At 39.0% G+C, this 20,780-nt stretch overlaps 1 protein-coding gene across 7 annotated transcripts in view; it reads right to left on the bottom strand.

Moving 5' to 3' along the window:
* Nucleotides 1-20,780, bottom strand: part of NAALADL2 (N-acetylated alpha-linked acidic dipeptidase like 2) — a 400,924-nt gene that overhangs the window by 284,187 nt on the left and 95,957 nt on the right. For all 7 annotated transcript variants that reach the window (XM_079315503.1, XM_079315508.1, XM_079315504.1 and 4 more), the window contains one exon: nt 17,973-18,051. The gene's annotated coding sequence lies outside the window, so the exon portion shown is untranslated. The remainder of the gene's footprint in view (nt 1-17,972; nt 18,052-20,780) is intronic.

Genomic DNA, 20,780 nt, shown 5'->3' with positions numbered 1-20,780 from the left:
ACATTTGGGCTAAAAAGCACAGCTCCACTTTCTGTAACTGTTTCTACAGGGATGGATTTAGTTAACATTAGCTTATGCTTTTTATTCTCCTGAATGCTAAGAAGAGCTTCAGGGTATGACCAAAATATAACCAGAAACACTAAACTGGAAGAAGGCAGAAGCAGCTGCAGTTAACACTCCAAGTGAGCTGACCCTTGGTACCAGGCTGGCCCAAAGGTACCCATGGCTCTCCACAGACTGAAACATGAGAATGGACTCTAAAAAACACAGAATTTTGAAATTTGAGTGAAAAGCTACAACTTTACAGAGAGAATGCACATTTTTCTCAAGAGGGAAGAAGATGACAAGTCTCTCTGAAGTCCATTGTTGGTTTGTAATGATTTCTAGCCACTTGCCTGATGTACATGAAATCCATCTTTTTTGCTTCTCTGATTTGCCTAGAGGCAAAATGAACATTTTTTCAGTTATTAGCCTCACTTCTATACATCCCATAACCAGAAGATTAATTAAGAGACCAGGCCTTGAGGGGGGGCAGAGGGGAAATAGAACCAAACAAACAAATCCCCCAACACAAAGCCAAACTAAGGGAAAATAAATTCTAAAGACCTGGATCAAAATGACATTGTAAAAAAAAAAAAAAAAACAACCCCAACCTCACTTGTCTACAAAAAACACTTCTCAAGAACTCACTGCAAGACACAACAGCATTTAGGATATTGTCCCACTGAGGCGGTGATCAGTGGAAATGCTTTTTTTTTTTTTTTCCAAAAAAAGGAAGAAGACAAATAAAATTTAACCTCTCATCATCACCACCTTTTCCACTAGGATTATACAATGAAATCCCTGTATAGAAAAAGAAAAATTTCCAGCCACTTCCAGAAAACTTCCATTACTTGAAGGAAGAGGAAAAAAGAGAGCTTGTCAGGACCTGCTATGAATGCAGAGCACTCTTTAGTGTATGAACTAGTTCATATCTGCATAAGAAGTTTACATAAAACCAGGTTTCCTCTGCCTGAGCTGCTCAGACCACATTGATATTCCCCCTGCGCCAGCCTCCGCTCTTTGCTGTTCTCCACTAAGTGACTTTGGAAAAAGAGGTGCAGGAGCAGCCAAAATAAACATGACCCTTCCCACACACACTAAACAATGATGTATTGGGGGGAAAAAACCAACAATTTCCCTTGGCTCACTTCCCTAGAGTGGCAAACACTGACTCTGACAGACCCTACTGCTGACAAGGGCCGATTCCTACATTTTGCAGAACATCAAAGTTTAAAGCAGCTTTATGAGGAAAAGTTTTCAAACACACTGTAAACATCATCCTTTTGCTGTACATCTACTATGTTTTCAATTTCAGTTTTACTTATTGCAGCAAGATGTTGCTATCTTGTTTCATTTTCAGGCACACATATTAGGATGCAATCATCTGCAACATACCTTTAAGAACTGGGAAGGATTGCAACAGCAAAACAACAATAATACCAAACAGATTGGGAGCTGAAAGTCTTGGGCTTGATATCCAGTTCTGTGGTCAATTCTCACCATTGCACACAGATTCCCTCTTATCATGCTTCAATTTATGCAGTTTTCTCAGATTTAATATGCTTGTATTAGTGATAATATTCCTGTAGAGCTGAAATCTCAACTCCTGGTTTGCGAGCACATATAAACTGGGAAATTAAAGCTAAAAAATCCCAGGTATTCCTGTGATCAAAGAGTTAAAAGCACCCTGAAAAATGCTCAAATGACTTCAGCTGAAGTAAAAAGAGTGCTCTGTGCTGTTCCAGCTGCTGATGGCTCTGCGGGACTATTTAAATCTTGTATTTTTCACAGCACCAGGATAGTGATAAGAACATACTTCTCCAGCTCTCTAGATTCACCACTTTGAAATGAAAGTCAAAAATCTACAGGAGGCAGCAATAAAACGAATTATTTTAAATTACCCATTGTTACTGTACCTGGTTGGGGAATAGAGCCAAGCTGTGCAAGAAATGCTGTCACAGGAAACCCTTGCTATTATCATTCAAAAGGAGCCAAAAAGGGACCCAGTGATGTTCTGTGAGTAACTGTCCAGAGAGCAAACCTCGATTTGCAGGGCTGAGGTCATCCAACAGCAAGGGGAGAGGAAGCACTTTCACAATGCACCTTCAGAAATGCCACTTTTTGTTAGAGAACCCCTCAGTTAATAACTGCAGCTGATTACAGCATTCATTAGTGTTTATTCAGTCCTGCTCAAAAGCACAAAGCCGAAAGAAAAATGTTCATGTAGCCTAGCAAGCTGGGTACACCCAGTGGCCAAGAAGCAAGAAAGATATTTGAGGCTGAAATTTGCTTTCTGGGACACTCCCTTCTCAATTCCCAGTGCTCCATGCAAGCACACCAGGATCTTTATGTAAGCTCTTGATATTTCCCTATCACCTTTCTCAGCAAAAAGTAGTAGCTGCTCCTTTTAGACCTGGTCTGTAAATATTTCATGAGACTACATATATATTGATCTAAAAATCAACATCAGAACACAAGAACAAACCCTAAGGAACACACACTCGGAGCTGATCCAAAGCCCAGATTAATTGCAGAGGGAACCTGAACTTGCTGGGAACTGCTTTTAGAAATAATGCAGTTGCTCAATAATATGTTTATATTATATATATATATATATATACGGATATATATAATGAAGTCAGTTATTAAAATGTGTAAGTTATGTTAATAAACAGCATATAAGGGAGCCCTGAAAAAAACCTGAACTTTTTTAGGATGTTTTATTAATAATGTTTATATGACTCCTTTCATTCTTGCTCACTTGTGCCTCTCAAGAACCAAAAGAATAAGCTGCTTTAACTTGAACTTCTCAGTTCAGCTCTCTCCTCTGTGGGCCAGAGGCAAGCATGGATTACACACACTTAGCAGGCCAGCAAAGCTGCTACCATCTTCTAGCAACACAGTACAGTGTAAAATCAATTACAGCTCATGTACAATGTCATCAAATTAAAATTTACAGTAATTGCATCGTGTGGGGCTTATATTGTCACATTCTCCAGCAAACAGTACTTAATTCATGGGAAGACTGAAAAAAACAATGCATGAAGGGAATGGATCGTGATTCTAACAGCAAAAAAAACCCAGCAACGACAAAACAGCAAAAAAACCCAAACCACCACCAAAGTGCAAGGTACTCTGGGTGAGTTTGAGCATTTCTGAAGGGCTCTCTGCTGCTGAACCACCCTGGGGCTGGCAGTCACAGCCCCACTGTTCAGAGCTCTGCTCTTTTCACTTGTCACGGGGCTCTGAACATTTCCAGCAGCAGAAAAACCACGGAACCAACTAAGAGTTCATTTATTCTCCAGCCTTACTGCACTGGCTGCAAAACGGCAACACTGTGACGCCAGAGTGACCTTATATTTACTGAGTGACCAGATGGCGACAATCACTGACTTATGTAAGCCCCGAGCCTCCTTCCCCATCTGGCTGCTGGGGGAAATCAAACAAAGGGCTCTGCACAGTCTTTAGGGCTCCAACCTAATCATCACAACACCATTAGAAGAAAATGCTGCAGGGAAAGGCAAGGAGGGAAACCCTGGATCTTCAAAACCTTTTTTTTTTATTTTTTTTCATAGCAGAACTGAAGCCATGGGTAGAGCACAGCAAGGTTTGTGCACCTGCTGCCCAGGTCGTATCTCTTTTGCTAATGAATAAGTGAAACCAGCCTCCAGAGCTGTCAATCTGGCACCTTTAGTAATTCACACAAGCCCCCAAAGTTCTCTAAAAATAAATAACGTGGAAAGGAACCCAACTTGTCTCACTAGCAGTGGTTTTGACAGGTAATCTTGAGCAATGTTAATCTTTCTTTCCTTAAAAAATACCAGCTGAATCACCAATTATTTGGGGCAGGTTCTAAAAACAAGCACACATGGAAATTAAGATTGATGGCAACTGAAAAAATGAAACTGAGGTGTGCATGCATGTTTGCATGTCTGCACACAGAATTTTATTTTTTTTAATAGAATTACTGTGCAGCCCTAATTCTTGTCCCATTTCTATTAACGCAAATCAAGAGGAATTCCATTTGACTAAGCTCACTTAGATTAATGGAAAAAAGGCATGAATTAAACCAGAATCATAGTCATAGTTCCCAAAAGACCTGAATAAAACACAACATGCTTGAAAACATTTTCCATCAGTTTTGTTTGTGGATTATATTGGCAGAAGTGAACATACAGCACAAAAAATAAGATTGGAGTTAGACTGGACAACCTTCTAAGCAGCACAAGTCAGGTCCTGAATGAAGAAAAAAGAAAAAATACCAATTCTTATATTAACATGCCTGAAATGGTGTGAAGACCTGCTCAGCATTAAATATTCCTGGTGCTTTATTCAATATTTAAATCTGGATCAAAAACTAATTTGCCACCATACGTTTTCTAGATAGTTTCTACGTAATTATTAACATACGGGGGGGGGGGGGAAATTGAAAAAAGGGCAGTGGAATAAAAGTTCTCAGTGAACTAAATCTGCTCCAGCATTAATGGAGTTATTCCCTTATAAATACGGAAATCTGAGACACGCATTTGAACCCCTGGATTACACGTGTGCATGCATACAAAGAATAACTTCAAGGGAAAAATAGTAACATCTTGTCACTGACTAGGAAGTTACCACTCCAGCTCTCAGAAAAGCTTTTGCAAATTTTATAATGGTTTAAGGATTCTTCAAAACACAAAACAGATACAAAGCTGTATCTCTTGTATGCAAAGCATGAGAAAGAGGCCAGGAAGAAACTGGTAAAGTCAAGCAAAAGAAAAGCATGGGTTGAATGTCAGGGGGAAAAAACCCAGTGAATGCTAAGAAGATAAAATAATGGAATAATTCCCCAGGAAGATAATATTTTCTGGGATGTTAAAACAGCCTGTTGAAAGAAAAAAGGACTACTGGGAAAACATTCTTTCTCAAAGCGAAAATTTGACATTAATGTTGCAAAAGAAGGACTAAGCAAGATTTATGAAGTGTTGTGTTCAGGATTCTACTGAAAATTTAAAATACCTAGGACAGAATATTCTGTTCTTACAGTTAGTCACACAAGTGCCCACAAGGGCTGTTTTACATGCATGTATTGGTGTAACCTCAGCACAACCCACAAAAGGAAAAAAAAACCCATAAAGACAACAAGCTGAAATAAGCCACGAATACTAAAGAGAAACGATATCCTGCATCTGCCATGCCCTGCTCACGTGCAACAGGCAGAAAATTCGCTCAAAATAGTTGTGCAAAGCACTTCCCAAAAAAAAGCATTTGCAGGATGTTGAATGAAGCTACAGAACAGTAACCCCGACACCCACAGATCACCTTAAATCTAAAGCAACCTTTATTGACAGCGCAGTGCCGAATGCTTATCAGACCTTTCCTCACCCTCCCAAATGCAAGCAGTGGTGTTTGTTTGAACAGTGCACTGCAGGTGAGTGATGAGGATTCCCTCCTTCCCCCAGACTCAGGCAGGGCAAGGATGGCCCAGAGCTCCTGAGAGCACAGCTGTGCTTACCTGGCTGGGCTGCACTCGCTGCTCTGGGCTCATTCTCTCCCATTGCCAAAACTGTGAACTCCTCTGAGAGCAGGTGAGGGGATGTGGCTGCTGTGCAAGTCCTGACCTCCTGAGTTTGCACCACGGTAACTCTATACCTGACTCTCTTCTGGGAATAATCAGGATCCTGCTTCCTGAGCTACCTGGGCCTGCCTGACCTGTTTCTCTATAAACTGACATCATATCCTTTGATCTGCTTTGATTAACATGTGCTTCAGGCAAGGCTGCTTTGTCTGCTCTTGGGCTCTCCTGCTCCCCACCCTCTCTCCTTTCACTTTCACACGGGCAGCAAGGTGAAGCCTATCTCTGGTTCCTGGCAGGTGCTTGGGACAAAATGCCAAAGGCCACAGAAAGTCTGCAACTGCTTTTAAAGAGCCTCAGAATTTGCATTTTGCAGGAAAGCCAAATGTTAACTATCAAACCAGAGTCTGGGTGGGAACTTTGCAGCTCTCCCGAAGAGAACAATGATTGCTGCCCATGCAAAGCCCCTTGGCAAAATCCTGGCAGAGAACCTCAAAACCAACCCACCCTTCCCCTGCCTTTCCCTAGATTATCCCCAAGGAAAATGCTTTCTTTCAACACTGCAATTTCAATATTGTTTTGACTGTTTAACAAAAAGGGCTTCTAAACAAAACAAAAGGTTGTTTTGCTTGTCTTATCCTCCCTCTCCAGCACAAGGAGATAATCTTATCCAGCCACACTCCCAGCTGAGTTCCAAGAAAATATTTGCTCTTTTCTGCCATGTAAATCAAATAACAGGTGTCTGATACATTTGCAATCAATTTGTTGAAAAAGTACACCTGTCTCTCTGCCTTCAAAGTAAGTTTTATTTCAACACTTACATTTGCAACTGCCAATGACAAAAATCAAAGAGAAGACACAGCATTATTTTAAAGGAACAAACAATTGCAACTTAAAAGAGGTAATTAGCTCTCCCCATGTTAATATCCATCTGGGATAAAGACAAAATGGTCTAATCAATATTGTTAGAATTTTTTTGTAATCCAGAAGCAATTAAGTCTGTTTTTAAAACTAAAATGTATTGTTTGTTCTTCCCTTTTTGTTTTGTTTATATGTACTGAAACAGAAGCACTGAGGGTAAAAAACTAGAAGATAAGTTTTTCAAGATAATTCAGGCTGGGTACTTTTAAAGTAAAATTTTTGAAACAAACTATGCTAATTCAAACAAAAATCTCATTTAGGAGTGAGAACATCCCCACAGGCAGTAACACCCCTCAAAGTAAGTATCACATAAGCCCAAGTAAAAGCTATTTATGTCCTGTATTTTGCTACAGAAGGTAAATCAGACATACCCCAAATCTCAGCCATCAGAACAGTGAATTCCCAAAGTAGTTCTGACTTGCCTCACAGAAATGAAGGAGTTTACAGGAAAATGCTCATGCTTTATTTTTGCCTGATTATTACATTAGTTGGGTTAAATCGACTGTTGCACAGTCAGAAAAGGCTCTTTACCAACAAAGCAAAGAAAGAAGAAAAATGAACTTAGGTTTGAAATTAGGCCATTTATTATTCTATTTCTGTTAGCTTAGCTGAGCTATTGTTATGCATTCCCCCATAATCAGCTGATGGCCCAAAATTTGCAGTCAGTGGTTCCTACAATTTACCAGGCTCGTCCACCCTTCTGTCATTTGCTGCCAATGAGCTGAAGCTGCCCCTGGCCAGCTCAGGGTCAGTGCAAGGGTGAGACTCCAGCAGGCACCTGGGGAATCTCCCCAGCTGCTCTGAGACCCATCTTTGAATTAATTCACTGAGTTTTCCCTGCAAAGTACCAGTGAAAGATTCCACTGAAACATCAGTTTGGTGGGTGGAGGTTTCCAGCTCAGCTCTAGTGCAGCTTCCTCTGCTTAAGGACACAAACTAAATGAAGTTATTTTGGCAGAGAAACGACTAAGTAAGAACTTTGGTGGCTTTGTGTTTACTTCAAGAATGAAAAATCCAAGTGGTTTTTCCTGAAAGCTTCTGTTAGGACACTTACTGGACAACAACTGTGCAAGAGCAGGCACTGAGCCTTTATTAAAGGCTCTATTTCTATTTTCTCTTCTATTTCTATTCCTGCTTTTTAGCCACAGCCCTATTAAGAAAACAGATACCAAAGTTGCACAATCCCTTCATGGGGACAGCAGAGGAGCACATTCAGAAACTCCTACTTGACCAACAAACTTGGGGAAATCAGAGATTTGGTGCTGAGCTTCTATAAACAAACAAGTTTGAGCTGCTCCATTTTTAAAAGACATGTTTAAGGAAAAAGAGATGAAATATCTAAAGCATTTCTGCACTCTCCAAGCACCAAGTGTCCATCTCTTGAAAGAGAAATGCTTAAATAACTAAAGAAAACTACTAAATATGTTACTTAATATGTTAGTATTACTTCTAAGCATGGGAAAAATCACAATGATTTTTACCCTCACTTCTGTATTCCATGAGGTGTCCCCCCACCCCCATAAAGAGAGCTACCAACTCCAAAGAGAAGGGAAGTCTAAGGCCATAAAAATAACTCCTCTCCTTAGCTACTGAGTTCCAGCACTTCCTTCAAGAGTAAGCTTTTGATTTTAGGCTTTTAGCACCTCCAGAAGAATTTTGTAGTTTAAGTTCTAGCATTTTCTCACATCACCTTCTGTTAACTCTTAAATATTTTTAAGAATTCAAGGGATGAGAGTGATAGCACTGAAATACTCCTTCCCTTGAAACCAAGCCTACAAGTGGGAATAGCACAGGAAGGACAGAAACTCAAGATTTTTCACACTCCCTCTCTCAACAATGACTGACTGTGAGAAGAGGCTTTCTTGCTTTCATGTTCTCCTAGAACTGCTTGTTGTGCTCAGTTGTGTGCAATGATTTAAATGGATTGTTTTCCAAAGGAAGAACTCTTAATTCATTCACCCTCTCCAGAAAGATCCAAGTGTGAAAATGCAGTGGCTTTGTTCTGCTCCCCAGGAAAAAAAAAAAAAAAAAAAAAAAAGGAAAAGGAAAAGGAAAGTGATTCTGTGTATTTACTGCACATCAAATACAATATTTCTTAGTCTGAAGAATGCACTTGACAGTCAGTGAACGAAACATAATTTGATGATTGTAGTGATCAGGGCTAAAAAAGAGAAAATTCAGTTATTACACTGGGCATGAAGCATGGCAAGCAGATCACTGCATCATCCTGCTGACACCATGGATGACTACAAGCCTAAATTCCATGTCATTACAAACAGCACACTCCACCAATAGTGCTGAGAGTTGGCAGAGAATATTAATTTTGTCACAAGTTTCCTAGATTAGGGCTGCAAGGCTAGAGAGGCCCTCACTACTGAAAGCCTTCAGAAAAGCAAAGGTTTCCTCTATGTGCTGGCCCAAAGGCTTTCAGGACTCTTACCAAATAATACTGTTATTTTATAGAATTAATGCAAACAAAGCAATCTCACCAAACAGTGCTGCTGTCATTCTTTATTGGTGACATGCTTTGTTACACTAGATACTCACAAAGGCAACAGCAATTCACACTTCCTAAAGAATATCATTCCAATGTTTCCAAAAGATGAATAGAGACACACTTATTACATACGCAGTTGCAGAGATAATAAAAATAATATCTAGAACTGAAACAGATTAACTGTGACTATGCAGAGTTCTTTTCCACAGTTGCTATGATAACTCTGATCCAGGCTCTGTGAACATTTGCTCCTTGATAACAATCTGTTTTAAAGTGTATCACAGGACAGAAGCAGCCATGAAAGTTTCTTGCACTGACCACCTGTCTGGCATCATGGGCTGACAGTTTTGATGAGGTAGTAACAAATATTTCACTTCCAATAGTGGCAGGAGTGCTGGGAGCAAAGGAACAGTGCCAGTCCTGTCTGACTAAACCAGAGAGACACAGATTCTGATGTTTCTATACTGTTGCTGCTCAGGTTTTCTTGTTGTTAGTCCTGGCTATTTGCTTGTTTTTAAGAGCAACATGGCTATTTAATTTATCTCATGAAAAATGGTACAGCAAAAGGAACAGCATTATTTGGTTTGCCTCTAAATTACAAGCAGTTGTTTAGGTTACAACCTCAATTAAAACAGGAGATGGGAGGGAAAAAAATATTTTCTTCCACAATTAAAATAAAATAAACACAAAGGAAAGGATAACTAGTCTCAAAACCCACACTGGAAAAGTTTTTCAGTGTCTATGCAAATGATGCACTCAAAGATAGAGGGAGTGCCAGCAGCAAAGAACTTGCACAGCCAGCACTGAGCAAAGCCCAGGGAAGACTGAACTCCACCAGGGATGAGCAGCTCATCCCATATTCCTCATCCTGTCCAAGTTTTATTCCTCCAACGGTGCTAAGCAGTTTTTCACCAGTTACAAGAATGCTGTGGTGTAAAACTTCACACAGATGCAAACATCACCTCTTTGGAACTTAGTGAGAAACAAAATTTATTTGTTCCTATTTATTTCTATTTATTTAATCACAGGTAACTAGTAAAGGGACCAGAAAAGGCTCCAAAACACCACTCTGACCTGCTACTCACTGATGTGAACTGAACACAATTAAGATTTAGGTCTTCCAGACCCCAAAGAAAGTGTTTTCCCCTTTGGCCACTTTGCTGGGGGATGGTTGCACAAAGGAGCAGTCTCCTTTTTCAAAAGCACATCCAGTAAAATGACTGACATGTTGTTCAAGTTCTCCCCAATCCCTTGCCGAGTGAGAAAATCACATGCCAAGGGAATTTATTAGTATGCAGAAAAAAGAAGGATTCATTATTTTTTGTTGTTTGGTTAATAATGCATACATTATTTTCACAATACCTGAATTCTGAGTAATTATTCTGTCTCTCTGAGACTTAACAGCCCTGACATGATTGACAAATGTAACACAAATGTAACCTTTATGACTGTAAGAAAATTCAACATCTCTCCTTCTTCACTCTCAAAATCCTGATTTGGAAGGCTGAAACAAGACCACTTTCCTCACAGAAATATTTTTCCCTCCATAGAAAACAGGTGCTTTGTCACAATGCAAGTTTTGAAGTTCCTTTAAATTACATTTTCTAATCAGTTCTTGCTCCTCAGTTTTCACTCCTAGAGCTTTAGCAACCAAACCTCAAAAAAAAAATTTTAAAAAATGTTAGCAATCAAAATCAGCAACGGCCTCCTGATTCACTTCTAATGTTTTATACTTCTAGTTAATGAAAATATAGTTCTGTAGAAAATAAATAACAACTCAAGCTTCAGCAGCTTCAGACGTCAGCAGCTGAAGGATGAGTGAACAGAACCAAAGCTGCAGAACACATTATTTTGAAGTTGATTTGCAGAAGGTAGGGAAAGGAAGGATTAATTTCTCTTGTTTCCTTCTAATTTGGTCCATTCTGTACATAAAAAAATTAAACTCCTATAAAGGTCTGATGCACAGAAGATGATACTTTTTAATCTGGGGCTATAAATGATAGTAATTCAGAGTATACAAAATGTAATAAAAACAATTTCCCTGCCCTTTGATCCATTTGGTTATTCAGGAAAACAGTAGAATTAAACCAGTGCTTTTTAAAGATGCTGTTTTTTGAATTAAAAATCTCTTCACAACCTATTTCTACCACCCCTATTTTTGATGAATCTTGTAGTTATAACTGAAAGCAAAGGAAAAATTGCATGACAAAAGTAAGCAGCTTAAAAAAAAAGGAGAATGGAAGAGTTAGGGAATGAACAAAGTTTGTCAGCAAGAGAGCTCACGTTATAAATACTAATATTAACTCCAACTTGCACAACTAAGAAGTAAATCTTACTATTCTAACATCACATTAGGAGTCACAGAGTCTAGAAACCTAATACAGGAAATCAAAACCTGATCAGCTCTAAATAGAGAAAAAAAAAAGAAACCCACCATTTAATCCTTACTCTACTCTCTTAGAAAAAGCACCTTTTAAAAATGGGTTTAGATTTTGGCAAGATGAACACACATCTCTAGATCCATCTAGCACAGCTGGGAAGGGCTGTAGTTTAAGTAGGTCAGCTTGCATTCCAGGCACATATGTAAGCTTTTATAACAAATTTACTATATGAAATACAGGGATTTAATATGGAGATGGATTCTCAAGCCAATGAAGACTTGAATGCTGAAATATCCTCTACCCAACGAATACAGAAAAGCCAGGAAGAATCCTATGAGTCAATCTTCAATTACTAAAGATTGTTACAACAGGAGAGCTGTAAAACACACATACATGTATATATAAAGACATATATCAATGTGTATCCTACAGAGGAGCAATATTGGACTGACCACACTGCCACGAGCTGCAATCCACACAGCCCATCAACAGAGCATGGCAACAGCTCCCTCCAGAATGGAGAAAAGCAACCAAACTCTGCCTTGACACATCATCCACCAGGCCAAACAGCCTCTCTGGCACAGACTTTGGATCACACCTATGGACACAAACTGGCCAGAAAAGCCTCTGACCTGATATCCCCACATCCATTTATTATTTTTCTAGCCAGCAGACTTGCTGCCCTCTTGTGCCAGGTGTGGTTGTCTCCTGAAGCTCCATTCCCTTCACTAGTCCCACTGCTGCTTCTGAGTCTAAAAGCAAGAGCCAAGGGACAAGAGGGTTTTACCTGGGTATGTAACAAGGATTTTAATGGTGCAACAATCCCAAAATGCACACACACAGTAGATGGCATGTACATTTTACTGATCTTGCAAATCAGCATATCTAACAAAGATGCCCTAATGAGAGACTTGAGTGAATAGCATGACATCTCCCTACCCCAAAGTTCCCCCTAGATGGGTTTAATCCTAGTTTACAGGATGTTTTAGAGAAGACCTTGGTTTTCACAATAGCATAGGATTGTCCAGCCTCCAACTGTGAGGATGTTTGGTCTTCTGGCCTAACAGAATACCAGGACTAAAATATCAGATTTAAGGAATTACAAGCATACATGCTAAGGGTACTGAGAATACAGAAGGGGTAAAAGAAAAGGCAAAAAATCATCATGGCACCACCACAGTAGGAAGGTATCCAGTATTTCCTACCACATCTCTGTCTCCTGCTACCTAAAAAATGTTAACCAGCTCCTGCAGGGCACACATTCAGCCTAGCCCAGCCCAGCCCCATCTCCCCCTCCCCAGTGACAGCCTGGCACACCTCACCTGCCTGCAGCCCCTGCAGCCCCAGCACAGCTCATTAGCCTGCAGAAAAACACATTTCATTAGTGTTTAACTACCAGGCTGCCAAATCAGATGTGCAGGCACTGGGACTGCACAGAGGTTCTGACCCAGCACAATCTGCACCTAAGCTGTGCTCCAGACTGAATCAACTCCTGCTTTTTTCCAAACTAGTTGTTAGATCAATTATTTACCATAAGTAACTCCCCACTTGTACAAAGCCTTTCTAGTGTGGAATAACATTCTTCATTGTTGTTTGCATCTCTGAATCAGCTTTGCAGTACTGCTAAAAAACAGAAGGAGCTCTATTTTTCCAGAGAGAGTACAGGCAGCAAAATCTTATTCTCCCCAACTGAGGGGAAAAAAAATAAAAAGGAATTATTTTTAGATTAACACTGTTTTCCCATTTCTCCCCAAATCCACAATAAAGTTTTATTTTCCCAATTCCAGTTTCAGAGCTTAGAAAACACAGCTGTTGGGTTGGTATTTGCTTGTATGCAGTTATTGCATTGCTTCCTATATTTTCACATGGATTTTTTAAATACAGAAGCAACATAGGAAATTAGATATAAAATGCCAGACCCTTCTTCTCCTGTTGCATCATATGCTTTAATCAATAAATTGTCTCTGTATCTCAAATGGACATGATATTATGTAACACAAAGCAGCACAGAAGCCAAAATGAAGGATGAGAAGTTAATTTTGTGTCCATAATTAAGAAATTAGAAGCTCACTTTCATACAGTGCTCATGGTACACACACAAAAAAGTAAAATCTTCATTCTTGTCTGTTCTGGGCTGAACTTTCAATCACTTTCTGTGTTTCAGTTCCATAAGAAAGGAAGCAGCCCAACAAAAATTACAACAATATGGGTCAGTAAAAGAAGATTAAAACCCTTGCAAAAGTAAGTTTAAAGTGTCAAAACTAGCTGTTTTAAAGCATTACAATGTAAGTTTCCTTAGCCAACATTTCAGTGTACCAATGTTCTAATAGAAAAGTAATGCTGAAATTTCCTAAGACAGCAGCAGCATTTCAACAGAATGCTGAAAGCATTTAATATACTCCACTCACGTTCCTTACTAAAGCTGGACAACAGTGATTTAAAGTTGAAAATTATTCCATTTGAATTGCAAATAAAAGAACATTTCTGGTAACACTACAGAAGTTGGTCAGGCTTTTTTCAACAAATGTATGGCACAGACAGAATAATCCAAACTACCTACACTTTTTTAAAAAGAAAGAAAATAAAAAAGCTTATTTATTGTCTTGGATCAGTTGCAAGTATTTTTAAGGTAATTTGCTATCTTAGAATCTGCTATAGGAGAGTAAGCAGCCAGCAATTTGGACACCTTGGACATGACCACAGATTAATCTCAAAATTTTAATTGTTTCTTTCATTGCTACAGCTGAGTAAAGCACATCTTGGAGGTTTTGAATCCAAAGTTTCTGTTAGACCAGTGCAGTTGCAGCTCCCTCAATGCTAGTGGTTAAATTTGGGTTAATACAATTCCATCCACAGACAATTACACATGCAGGTGATGAGGGAGGCTGCCCTAAAAAATACAAGTTACCACAAAATACAGTCCAGAGCAGTTTATCCAAACTTCCCATGAATCATCATGAGCCATCAACATTTCTCAACACCCTGTAGCAAACTCAGGGCTTGTAATATAAATACAAACCATTAAAAAGATAAATAATAAGTCAGACACCACAGCTGACAAGAGAAGGAAGGAGAAAGACCATTTTTTTAATGACAATGGCCTCAAGGCTTTGGCTGTCCAAATTGAAGCATTTCAAACCTTTCACCTGATTTTCTGAGCATCTCCAGTTACAAGAAGTATTTCCACACAGCTGGCTGCTGCTGTCTGGCCTCTGTGTGTTTGCTTGGGGACAGAGAGGGAGAATGGATTGAGCAGAAAAAAAAAGTTAGATGAAAATGCTGATAAAATAAGATTATTATTCCAAGTCTAATAATTAAAAAAGCCTGCAGTAAATTTAATGGATTTCTTTGCAAATTCCATCAATAGGTTTCCATGCAAACAGTTTCTTGACAGCTGGTCAGGTTTCACACTATGCCAAAATGCTCTAAAGTTTCAGTCTTAAGAACAACTATTAACAAAAACCCTGATATCAACAAGCAAAAAGGGAAGCAAGCATCTGACAAATGACAAAATTGCCCTTACCAGTAAGAGGGAGGTGTTTGATTTTTTTTAAGAATGCCCAAGATGATACAATTTTAGATATACACACACTTTAACCTCACTTTTGCCTGATGTAAGGCATGAGCACAAAATTGCCAGATAGATCTTTTGTCCAACAGTTCAAAATAAGAACCTGTTTCCTACAGCTTTGACCTCATCATTAGGCACCAAAGTTGTTTCTGAGAAACAAAAGAGCAAAGAAAATTACTGTCTCTAGAAATGTTTAAAATACACCAGATAATGAAGCCTCTGCAAGTGAGTTGCAACTTTTTCCTTAATAATTATATCCCTAGAAAAGAAAAATAGTTACTGGATCAGTATTCACTTGATGACAACCACGTTCATGTGGTAATGTCTGTGTAGTTTCCCAAAAAAGTCTTCTAGGGAACACCAAATTACCACCACATCCCTAAGGAAGCACCACCTATGTACAACCCTACTTCAGCACAAGGAGAGATCCCTCGTGCTGCCACACATGTTCAAAATGCATTTGAATTGTTTAAGAACAACCTGTACAAGGTCAGGTCTGTCAGAGTCCTCACTGTGCTCACAGCCTGACATTATTTCTGTGTAAAAAGGGAAAGGAAGCAGATGTGTCACTTCAGAGCTGTGTTTAACCACAAAAAGGCTTCTTCTCAAGGCTGCAACTATAACATGAACCCCAGCTCGTTATCTTCCAGCACTAATGATAATTTTCAGAGGGCTCTTGGACTTACAAAACAGAACTTTACCTGGAATTAGGTCTAAGAGCTCTCAGTTTTAGGCAAATCTCTTCCTAGACATGGCTGTCATCTTGAAGGCACAATAACTGCCTGGGACAGGCAGCACACAGTTCCTTCCTTTAAATGAAATGCTTCTATTGCTTCTATTCCTCTTGTGTTCCTTTTTAGAAGTCAAAATACACAGAGACAAAACACTTAAGATAGAAATCTAGCCCAGCCAGGATACATACTGAGGATAAAGTGTGCAACCCCTCAGAAGTCAGCCTGGATGAGCCCAAGACATGAGCCAGTGTCAACTGTGCAGTGACAAGGGACCTCAGCCCATCCTCCCAGGTTGCCAGGCAACCATTCCTGCATCCTTGGCTGTATTCATCAGCCATTAGGCATCATCAGCCTCCCTTTCTTTTCTCCCTCACTCTCAGAGATGGAGGAAGGGGAGGGGGGAGTTAAACAAGACTTTCCAAGCAGAAGCAACATTCTGAGTTTTAACAGCTGACAGGTTTTAGCCAATTCACACAACTCAGATAATTGCTTTGCAGTGAAAGGTACAACATGATTGCAAGGTATGGCTGTACTAGGAAGAGGGTTCTGTTAAAAGTTTACATTGCTGGACATCCAATATTATTAAACAATTATGATCTCATGCTGATAGTACTAAAGTGCCCTTTGAATCTGTAAAAAAATAAAGCAACAGATGACAGTTTTTTTAAACCCAGAAGAATGGCATTCAACATGAAGAAGTGCCATTCCAAACCGTGTCAAGATAAGTAAAAACCAATTTATCTCAGAAGCAGAAATGTGCTACCTTTACCTTATTCCAGAAAAACAAAGCAGTACTTCAACCAGTGGAGGTACTGATCCAGTCCCTAGGGTCAGTGCAAACACACCCCACCTCTGGAGCCACAGGTTCAATTGCACTGGCAGGCACCAGCAGGGCAGCCCTGCAGCCCAGACAGGGCTGGGCAGTTCAAATGAAGGGGAAGATTCCTCTCCTCCCAGCCCCAGGCTGGCTTCAGCCACAGCAGCTCCTGACAGGGCAGCCCCAGTGTCACCCGTGGCACAGGGGAGGACACAGCTCTTTCAGCTCGAGTCCACTCTTGTCTCACCTCATGCTGCCATCAAATAACCAACAACTACTGAATTTGACCTGGTTCTAGAAGTACTTGACACATAAGGGCAAATCCTGGGCCTTTAAACCAAATACACAACTGAACAAACTATGACAGTGAATATTTGCAATTTATTGTGCTCCTGGGATGTGGGTCTATGGCTCGTGCCAGGATCACAACCCCAGCACTGGGATATGAAGTGGCAGATTGTTTCTGTGATGTCTACTTGCATTGGTTAAATCTGGGGCAAATTTTGCTTGAAAACAAAGCTTTTTGAGCACAGCAGCCTCACTGGTGCCTTCATCCACAGACACAGCAGGGCATGTAGAATCAAGACATTCCAAACACTGAAAATGACCCATTCTGAGTGATTTCAATGAATGAACAAGACATGCTAAACATTCAAATGAGGTGCAACCATGATAAAGGACACTCAGCTGAGATTAAGAATACTTAGCTGTACTCATAGGCAACTAACTGTTCTTAAAGTTTTTAAAATAATTTTTTTTCTGCAGTGATTTCACAAACAAAACAAGCTTGCCACAGCAAGTTAAACAATTCAGGAGGAGAAAGGCTAAAAATATGCAGTTAGAGGATACATTTTCCATATACATGAGAAATCAAAGAATATACATATATAATGAAAGCTGTAGAGTGCTGAAAATTAGTCTCTGGTTTGGCTTTTACTTTCCTACAGACATTTAATTACCCCTTCATCATTTTCACTGCCTTGCTCCCTATACCAGGAGTATGGTACCATGAAAGGAAAATTGAGAGGAAGAAAAATGCGAATTACAGTTCTTCCGATTTTGTTTGCAACTGAGCTCCCCACATACAGAAGCTCAGAGCTGCAACCTGATTTTTAATTATTTATACTTTGTTGCCTTTTTAATTTCATATTTTCCATTCAATTAGAATGATCTCTCCTTCATATGCATATGCAATTTTCAGACAAAACCAGAGAGTTGCCAAGGCAGTATGTAAGACACATAAGCATTCATGCCACTGTCTGTAATTTCTTTTAATTACTGAACCCACACTCAAATTACTGGCTTGTGCTTACACTTTATTTTGACAAAATTTTAAGTTTTTCAACTTAACTCCTTAAAATACTTTATTCTGAGCACACGATATCCTCACGTTTCTTCCAAGCTGAATAACAACCATGATGAGAAGAAAAGTTAGAAAAGGGTTTTTTCATTTACCTCAAAGCCAAGATGGGATCAGCTTTGTAGAGACTTTGTCACGAAGGCATATTTTCAATCTGGCCTCTACATTAATTCTCTGCAAAAGAGGAATACACCACTTTTTATAATACAGAAAACTGGTAATTTGCAGTGATTCAAATTGTAAATATAAATAGAAGATGCTTTTTCCTGACACAACAGCAAAGTAGAACATATTTTGAAGCACGATGGTACTTAGGAAATATTTTTCTTACTTAGAGAAACAAAATATCCGCCTAAAATGTTAAAATCAGTGTCCATGTATCCAGTAAGGTCTGTTTCATGAAGCAGCTGACTCCTCAGCAGGGAATTTGTGGTGGCACTTCTGCTATATTACAAAACACTGGACAATAAACAATTGCCTTTGTTATCCATCAGTAACAGGAAATGCTCTTATTACAAAAAATAAACAACACTGATACTATGATCATTTCAATTCTTCACCTATTTCCCAGTAGCAACCTCATTATCACCCATATAAATCTCCCTCCTCCTTTAATGAATTTCAGCTGTCAATATGAGCTTTTCTCAAGCAAAAACAAGATAGTTCAGTACATATTTAAAGTCTCTGTGCATAGCACTGAAGTTTAGTCGTAATCAAGACTTATTATAAAGATTCCACAGATTGCTCCACTAATAAGCTTCCATTTCTGCACTCCATAAATTATAAAAAATATGGGGGAAAAGATCAATAGCAACCAAGTTTTGTCGTAACTTCCTGTAAACACAACCACATCAGTAAAGAAGTAATTGAAAAAAAAAAAAAAAAAAAAAAGAGAGAAATGCACTGTGACTGATTAAGGAAAGACTTTGGCACTCAGTGTCATGGTCTGGTTCACTCAGTGATGTTGGACCTCAGAGGTTTTTTCCAACCTCATTGATTCTGTGAGTTCTTTTCAATGTCCAGAATGCAGAACCCACCTTTACTCCATTCCACAACCAGCACTAGTCCAAATAAACAAGTAACACACTGAACTAGCAGGACTTCCATCTCTCAGATACTTGGCTTTAATATAAATTTTACTGATTTTACAGTTAAAGCAGGAATAGCAATGTTAGACTGGGATGCTCAAAGCTTTGCACAGTCAAGTAAATTTAAGAGAAAAATCCCAGTCCTAAAGAAAATTTGTGTTTCCCCCTTCAAAAACCCAGTCCCCTCTTCACAAAGGCAGTTGAAGATGAACTGCAGTAATGCAGCAAAAATCTGAACTGAAGGATAGATTTACTGGGTTCCAAAAATCACATTTCCTTGATTCCTACTGTACTACTCTTCTGCAAAACACCTGTAAGCACATGTTACATTCAGGGTCTGACTGGGCAAGACAAAAGGAAACTAAAAAAAATACAAAAAATCCCAGTCTTTTCTGTGGTCCAGAAAAAAAAAACCAAAAAAACAAAAAAAAAAAACAAAAACAAAAACAAAAACTTATTTGCTCACAGGTCTCAGATAAAAGCTTCACATTACAACATTTTATCTTTCTTACAGTTTTACTGCTCAAAAGATGAACTATGAGATTAAATCCAACTTTCTATTAAGCTCTAGAGACAGTCACATGCCATGCAACTCATAAGACTTCAGAGTTTGGACACAGTAGTAGATATTGAATATATGAGGGAAGCATTTCAAAAAGGCATTAACACTAATAGGGCTTACATATGTGTATCAAGGGAAGAATAGCTGCTAAGTTATGACACTACTCAGTCCTGACCCAGAGGTACAGAAAAGAGCTGTCTCTATAATACCACTGAATTCTGAGAGATTCTACTAAATTCATCCACTTAGAAGATTGATTTCTCTTTTTTTTTAATTTTTTTTTAAGTATCTACTGGAGAGGAAAAGAAGGGAAGAGGAAAAAAAATAGTCAAATCATACACTAATCACTCAAACATGGTTGTGATTTACCAGTGTGAAGAACAAGTGAAGGGGCAAATTTAGCAGACACAGAATGGAGGTAGTTTTGTTTATTGAGTTGAAAATCAGTAGAAAAAAAACCCACAAAACACTGACAGATTATAGTTTTGTCCTGTCTCTCACATTTGGACATACAGAACATTTAAAGTTTTTTCTGTCACCATGACTAATAACTGCAGGCTCTCACACCCTTACACCTTCTAGATATACAGTTGAAAAGGAGCAAAACCATTTGTGTGTTGACATAGTAACAAGAAGATTCAGGATCGGGGAACTGAAAATAAAGGGTCATGTTTTGAGTTTTACCAGCCAGAGCCATTTATTTCATTAGTGACCACCTTCCTTGGCAGTAATGACTATGTCCATCATATGCTTCAAAAGTTTTACACTACCTATAGTTATGCCACCTATATATAACTTTTATACAGCTAGCAAAGATATAGATAATGACTCTAAAATAATTTTAGTGGGAAAGCCTGAGGGAAAAAAATTCCTGTACACAAATCCTGAAGAAATTATTCTCTCTTCAACAAAGTTTATATTTGAGAAGATAAGAATTTCTTGCTAGGAGAGAATATTCCAATTGCAGAAATCCAATTTCACCTAAAATTGTAATTCCTGTGTTTCACATGAGGTTTAGAATTCAGTGGATAGAGAGAGCAGGGAGAGGAGGGAGGGATACAAGGGTACAACAGCTCTTGGATTAGATGTTGCCACTTTCCATCCATCATCACATTTTCTCAGATTAGGAAAATGAATTTTTCCCAGCAGTACATTTTATGCTTGACAGATTACAGATCAGTTTACACATTAACAATTGGAGCACTTGGATTTTACAAAAGTTCAGGTCTTTTGAGACCAGCATTTGTTATGTG

This window comes from Erithacus rubecula, assembly GCF_903797595.1.
Source record: "Erithacus rubecula genome assembly, chromosome: 11".
Classification (NCBI taxonomy): domain Eukaryota; kingdom Metazoa; phylum Chordata; class Aves; order Passeriformes; family Muscicapidae; genus Erithacus; species Erithacus rubecula.
This window is presented reverse-complemented; position numbering and strand designations above follow the sequence as displayed.